Source organism: Gastrolobium bilobum, unplaced genomic scaffold, assembly GCF_033153095.1.
Source record: "Gastrolobium bilobum isolate Gb01-03AN ecotype WA unplaced genomic scaffold, APGP_CSIRO_Gbil_v1 utg29265, whole genome shotgun sequence".
NCBI lineage: Eukaryota > Viridiplantae > Streptophyta > Magnoliopsida > Fabales > Fabaceae > Gastrolobium > Gastrolobium bilobum.
Genome location: NW_026895141.1, coordinates 1 through 7,654, shown reverse-complemented (window position 1 = coordinate 7,654; position 7,654 = coordinate 1).

Here is a 7,654-nt window from a genome sequence, read left to right as displayed (position 1 = left end):
TAAAGATTTTTAGAAAAAGAAATAAAAGATGTTTATTCTTTTATTATAAAAAGGAATTGATACTGAAGAAGAGGATTCCATTGATTCAAAGATTGGAGCGGTGAAGCATGGAAGCATAGAGCAAGCACAGAGACTAGGACTCAAACATCAGAGATGGTGAAGAACTGAAGGAAGATCGAAGAAAAAACGTGGAGATTCATCATTCTTCATCTTGGAATTTAGTTTAATTGTCTTTTAATTTTCATTTAATATTTTGTTAAAGTCAGACATGAATATGTCTGGCTAATTTTTTTAGTAGTTAGGGATATGGATCCAACGTGAATTCTTTTGTGGTTTAAATTATTTCTTTAATAAATTGTCTCAAGTTGTTTGTGTTTACCTCAGAATTATTTTTATACATTCTTGTATGACTTGATCACTCGTAGAGGGATTTGAGGGTTAGGCTTCACAATAGATATATTGGGATTTTAATCCTGACAGGGGTAAATACCAGTTTTTGCATGATCTAGACATAGACTTGTAGGAATTGCAAACTTTCATAATTCGTCGTGCTTAATGCTTAATCTGAAAAGGGTTTCTAAGATATTAGGATTCTAATTGGGTTAAAGGGTTAAATAACTAAGACATTAGGGATTTAACCAATTAGTAATTAGAAGATGAATTGTTTAAAACAATTGGGATAAATTATTATTGAAATTAATTTAAACTACTTAAGGGGGATCAGAGGTGAAATATACCCTAACTGCATTTTTATTCTTGATTTTAAAACTCAATTTTTATTTCAAATTAGCTTTTTAATTAATTTCTTTTACTGTTATCTTTATTTGATTTTTAATTAAATATTTGTTACCTGCGAAATTATTTTTGAATTGTCTAACTTAAATTAAAATGGCGAAACTATTGCTTGAATTTAGTCCTCGTGGGAACGATACTTTTACTTAATCACTTTATTACTTATACGACCAGTATACTTGCCGTGTATGCAAAAAAAAATTGGCGTCGTTGTCGGGGACTAAAAATCAACAATACTAGTAGGATCTGTGGAGTTTAAGATTATACCTTTATTTTTTGTTTTTATTTTTACCCTTTCTGATTTTATTTTTAAAAAAAATTCGGGTTTATGCGAGGTATAGTTGATCCAAACGACTTGCTCTACGAACCGAAAATTGAAAAGATAGTAAAGGAGAACATAAGGCTAACTAAGAAGCAAAAATAAAAAGAAAGAGTGAACTGATGACCGCTTCAAGTATCAATGACTATCCCCACATACTAACACGAGACTTTTCAGTGTGCTTTTTCCTCACTCGCACACTTCCCGGGAAAACTTCTCAAGAGGTCACCCATCTCAGAATTTCTCCAAGTCAAGCACGCTTAACTGTGGAGTTCTTCCGATCCGGGCTACCGAAAAGCAGATGCATCTTGTTAGCATAGGTAGTACCAATTAATTCTTATAAGCTATCCCAAATTGTGCAGTCTCATACCTGCACAGCCTTTGAAATCCCTCTCTTTCGGGTGTCGATTCGATTCATTCATGCATGTAACCCACTGCTGGAATCCTGTCAGGAGCCGCTCCTTGTTCGTGCCTCTTTCCACCGGCGATCACTCCCCGCCCTCGTCAGCGCTCAGGATGTTACACCAATCTTCATGTGTCGGGATTTTTGGAACTATGTCGACTTCACAAGCATAATGGAGTTAGCACTTATGCTATTTGTTTGATTCTGTTTCCTTTTACATTTAAAGGAAGAGCAAAAGAATGGCTAAGGAATGAACCGGAAGGGAGCATCACTTCATGGGATGACTTGGTGGTTAAATTTAGAAAGAAGTTCTTTACTCTTTCTAAATTCATGCAGAAGAAGAGAGAGATTGATCATTTCTCTCAATATGATGGTGACTCGTTTGGCACAGCTTGGAGGAGATTCAAAGTCTTATTGATCGCTTGCCCACAATATGCTCTTCAAGCAGAAGATAAAATGAGGCTCTTCTACCATGGTATATGCCATGCTGATAGAAAATTCCTGAATGCGGCTGCTAATGGATCATTAGTTAACAAAGCTCCAGCTGCATCTCTACAATTCATTGAACAATTAGTTGAGCAAGTGAATGAGGATATACCAGTTCCAAAAGAGTCATTCTGCATGTGGATAGACTTGACATCTTGATGACTGGTCAATAGAGTTTGCAGAAGCAGATAGAATCTCTCACAAAGATAGTTGCTAAGAATCAAATCTCTACCATCAAAGCTGAGGAACCAGTAGTACGTGATATATGTGTTGAAGGACATTTGACAGGGAATTGCCTGTTAGCTCAACCTTCAAAAGTCAACTATATGGGAAGCACGCAAAGGAACAACTACCAAGGCAGCAACAACATGGGTTGGAGGAATAACTTAAACCTCCTCTCCTACAAATCTCAACAGCCACAACAGTCACAAATGACTGTACAACCTTGTACATCTTTAGCTTTGGAGAAACTTGTGGAGACCATGGCTTCAACCATCAATGCTTTCATTCAAGAGACAAGATCAAACTTCAAGACTGAAGAAGCATTGATCAAGAATCAGGAGGCTTAAATCCGAAATCTTGAAACTCAGATTGGACAGTTGCTAAGCAATTGAATGAAAGAGCTCCAGTGACAATGCCTAGTGACACTGTGATTAATCCAAGAGAGCATTGTAATGCTATCACTACTCGGTTTGGGAAGGTGATTGAACCTCAAGAAAAGCCAGACAAGGTAGCAAAGGAATCACCAAAGGAGGAGGAAACAAAAGAGGGAAAGACAAAAGAGAATAGTACTAAGAAAGAAGAGGTTCCTAATTATGATGATGTAACCTACTTTGGAGGAGCAATCAATCGTAATAAGAAAACTACAAAGAACCTTCCATCAGGATTGAGTCAACCAGATCCTTATGCAAAAGCTCCATACCCTCTTCGGCAAAAGCAAGATAAAGAGAAGCAGCAATATTCGAAGTTTATGGAGATGTTTAAAAGGTTGAAAATTAACATCCCATTCTCCGAAGCTCTGGAGAACATGCCTCTTTATGCAAAATTCATGAAGGGTCTCTTGTCAAATAGGCATAAGCTCATAGAGATAGAAATAGTAGCTTTAACTGAAGAGAGTAGTGTTGTGATCGAAAAGAGACTGCCGTCTAAAGTCAAAGATCCGGGGAGATTCAGTATCTCTTGTACGATCGGAAATGTTAAAGTAGGGAGATCTCTATGTGATTTGGGAGCCAGTGTTAACTTGATACCCCTCTCTTTGCACAATCTTTGGCGATTATGGAGACGAAATCTACCTCGATGTCTCTCCAATTTGCTGATCAATCCATCAAGATGCCAGAAGGAGTGCTGGAAGATGTCCTTGTAAAGTAAATGATTATATTTTTCCGTTGTACTTAATATGGAAGAAGATGATAATATGCCTCTCATCTTGGGGAGGCCGTTCTTAGCAACTGCTAGGACATTAATTCATGTAGAGCAAGGTGAGATGATATTTAGAGTCAATGATGGTGAATTCAAAGTTAATGTGTTTGAATCCATGAAACATCCTGAAGATAGAGGACATTGCTTCCAAATTGATGTAATAGAAGAAGCAGTGTTGGAAAATATTTTTGAGAAAGCAAATCCTCCTACCATTGAAGATCAGTTTGCAAAAATCCTACAGTCATCAGAACTATTTAATGATGATTTGCTTATTGAGGTAGTTAAAGCCATAGACTCAACTGATGTTTCAAGTGCACTAGAAGAAGAGTTAGTTGAGCTGACTAGGAAACCTGAAGATAGGTCTATAGCTAGTCCCAAGTTGGAGTTGAAAGAACTTCCTGCAAACTTGAAGTATGTATTCTTAGGAGATAATGATATATATTCAGTAATTATCAATAAAAATTTATCTCTCGAAGAAGAAACAAAACATGTGAACGTGTTGCAGAAACATAAGTCTGCAATTGGCGGGTCATTCTCTGACTTGAGAGGAGTCAGCCCTTCTTTTTGCACTCACAAGATTCTGATGACAGACGATGTGAAGCCAGTTCGTCAACCACAAAGGCGATTGAATCCAACCATGAAAGAAGTGGTTAGAAAGAAAGTAGTCAAACTTCTAGATGCTGGTATGATTTATCCTATTTCAGACAGTGCATGGGCGAGTCAAGTGTAAACAGTGCCAGAGAAAGGTGGAGTAATTGTAGTGCAAAATGAAAACAATGAGTTGATCCCAACAAGGACGATAACAGGATGGAGGATGTGCATCGATTATCGAAGGCTTAATGCAGCTACAAGGAAGGATCACTTCCCTCTTCCGTTCATGGATCAGATACTTGAAAGATTAGCTGGCTATTCATATTATTATTTCTTGGATGGTTACTCAGGGTACAATCAGATTGCAGTTGCACCAGATGATAAAGTGAAAACTGCATTCAAATGCCCATTTGGAATATTCACGTATAAGGGAATGTCGTTCGGATTATGCAATGCTCCAGTCACATTTCAAAGGTGAATGCTTTCCATATTTTCTGATATGATAGAAAAATTCATTGAGGTATTCATGGATGATTTTTCTGTCTTTGGTGATTCTTTTGATTCATGTTTGGCTAACCTCTCTTGTGTTTTGCAGCGTTGTCAAGAAACTAATTTAGTTTTAAATTGAGAGAAATGTCATTTTATGGTAAGGGATGGCATAGTTTTAGGACACCGTATTTCTGAAAAAGGAATTGAAGTGGATAAGGCTAAGTTATTGATTATTGAAAACTTCCTCCTCCCACTAATGTTAACAGTGTTCGTAGTTTTCTAGGACATGCAACTTTTTACACGAGGTTCATCAAAGATTTCTCCAAAACTGCCAAACCACTGAGTCAACTTTTGGTAAAAGATGCTGAATTTATATTTGATGATGCTTGCCTAACAACTTTCAATCTTTTAAAGGAGAAATTGACTACCGTACCTGTTTTGACGGCACTTGATTAGAACCTTCCTTTCGAGCTCATGTGCAATGCAAGCACATATGTTGTTGGAGCAGTTCTCGGGCAGCGTACGGATAAGTTGTTACATGTCATATACTATGCTAGTAAAGTTTTAAATGAGGCACAAGTTAATTATGCCACTACTGAAAAAGAGATGATAACTGTAGTTTATGCATTAGACAAGTTTAGATCTTATCTGATTGGGTCCAAAGTTATTGTTTTTACTGACCATGTTGCCTTAAAGCATCTTCTGAATAAGCAGGATGCCAAGCCACATTTGCTATATTGGATGTTGTTATTTCAGGAATTTGAATTAGAGATTCGAGACAAGAAAGGCGTGGAAAATTTAGTAGCTGACCACCTATCCCAAATTCAAGTCAAGGAGCTACAAGATGGACCTGAAATAGAGATCTGGGATGCATTCCCAGATGAACAAGTAATGGGAGTTATCCGCCTACCATGGTTTGCGGATTTTGCTAATTATAGAGCTGTAGGATCAATTCCCCAAGGACTTACTTGGCAACAAACAAAGAAATTTCTTCATGATGCAAGGAGATATTTGTGGGATGATCCTTTTCTTTACTTTGTTTGCACTGATGGAATAATGCGAAGATGTGTACCTGAAGAAGAGGTGGAAAACATATTATGGCATTGTCATGGTTCAGATTATGGAGGACACTTTGCTGGGAATCGTACTGCTCATAAGGTCTTACAGAGTGGATTCTATTGGCCAACTATATTCAAAGATGCGCGAAATTTTGTGGAGAGATGTGACAGATGTCAAAGGACTGGGAACATCTGAAGGAGGAATGATATTCCCTTGAATAGCATTCTAGAAGTAGAAATATTTGACGTGTGGGGCTTAGATTTTTTGAGACCCTTTCCCAGCTCCTACTCTAATCAATACATCTTGGTGGCTGTGGACTACGTGTCAAAGTGGGTGGAAGCAGCGGCTCTTCCAACAAACGATGCTAAAGTGGTTGTGTATTTCCTACGAAAGAATATATTCACAAGATTTAGAGTTCGAAGAGCTATCATAAGCGATGGAGGATCCCACTTCTGCAACAAGCAATTTCAGAGTCTACTTGCTAATTATGGAGTTAATCATAAGGTGGCGACACCTTATCATCCGCAGACAAGTGGACAAGTGGAGATTTCAAATCGAGAGCTACAGCGAATCCTAGAGAAGACTGTGGGAAATTCAAGGAAAGACTAGTCAAAGAAGCTTGACGATGCGCTTTGGGCATACCAGACAGCCTTCAAGACCCCAATAGGTATTTCACCATTCCAACTGGTGTACGGTAAGTCTTGTCAACTTCCTGTAGAATTAGAACATAAGGCTATGTGTGATAGTAACTGGCCTTGAAGGCCGTAGCATGTGAGAGGGAAAAACAAAATTTTTCTTATCCGGAATCACACATGCAATCAAGAATCATGCTTTATGACAGTATGATGTTACCTTTATTTGTGAGTTCAAAACTCCAAGACGTTCAATGTTAGGTTTGAACGGTTTAAACCCTCTAACGTTGATCCACACCACCCACGTCAAGATGCAAGAACTCTTCTTGTCAAGCCACCAATTGACCAACACAAAGAGGCTTGCTATGCGCTCAATAGGTGAAGAAGGAGGCTAGGTAAATGTGTTTAGAAGAGTGAAGTCTTCAGCATGAAAACTTCACAAGAGTGGGGAATGGATTGGAGTAGAATTGGCTAGGTCTTTTTCTGAAAACCTTAAGGAGAACTTACCCCTAGTAAGCGCACAAGAGAGTGAGAAAATGAGAGAAATCAAATCAGAATTTTCACTTAAAAAACCAATTAAAGTGGCGCACAAGAGAGGAGAAAAAGGTGGAGTTGTTGCAATTCAAAATTCCCAACAACCTACCTTTGAATCCTCATGAGACTAGGTCTCTATCTAGTCAAGATTCTGAACTAATGGTCATCATATGACCATCCTATTCATGCGCCCCATTCAGCCCCAAAAAGGGTTCAGATACTTTGAGCTGTTGCATTCAAGTTTGAACCAACTAGCTCACTGATTCTCTCAACAACCAAATCTGATTAAAGCTTGTTTGTTTGAAAAAGATGACACTCATCTCCAACCAAAGTGGCGCCCCAAATCAGCCTTTGGAGATCTCCCTAGATCTTCTCTTGATACAAGGAATTTGTTCCAACAAGATCTCATCTTATCCTTTTGTTATGAAACAACTTTTCATAGCCAATTCAAATTCGAATTCAAACATTTAAATTCAAATGTTCAAACATTTAAATTCTAAATTCAAATTCAAATTTCAAATTCAAAATTCAAATTTCAAAATTTAAATTCAAATTTCAAATTTCAAATTTTAAATTTCAAATTCAAAATTCGAATTTCAAAATTCAAATTCAAAATTCGAATTTCAAATTCAAAATTCAAAATTTGAATATTTGATAATTAATTTAACCAATTAAATTAATTAGTAATGTCTTGGACCATCTGTAACAGCCCGTTACGTACCGGTATTGTTAACATTAATTATGATATTAAGCGCAGTTACAATCACAGCAGTTCATTTAAAAAAAACGAGAGTAAATTTTTTTCGACTATTACGCGAGCATTTAAATCATAAAAAGCGTAATAATTAAAAGCTGTGACCGTAACCGTAAACTCTTGCGGAAGACTTATTTCAACTATTTTTATAACTTACATCATTTATTATGAGTTAC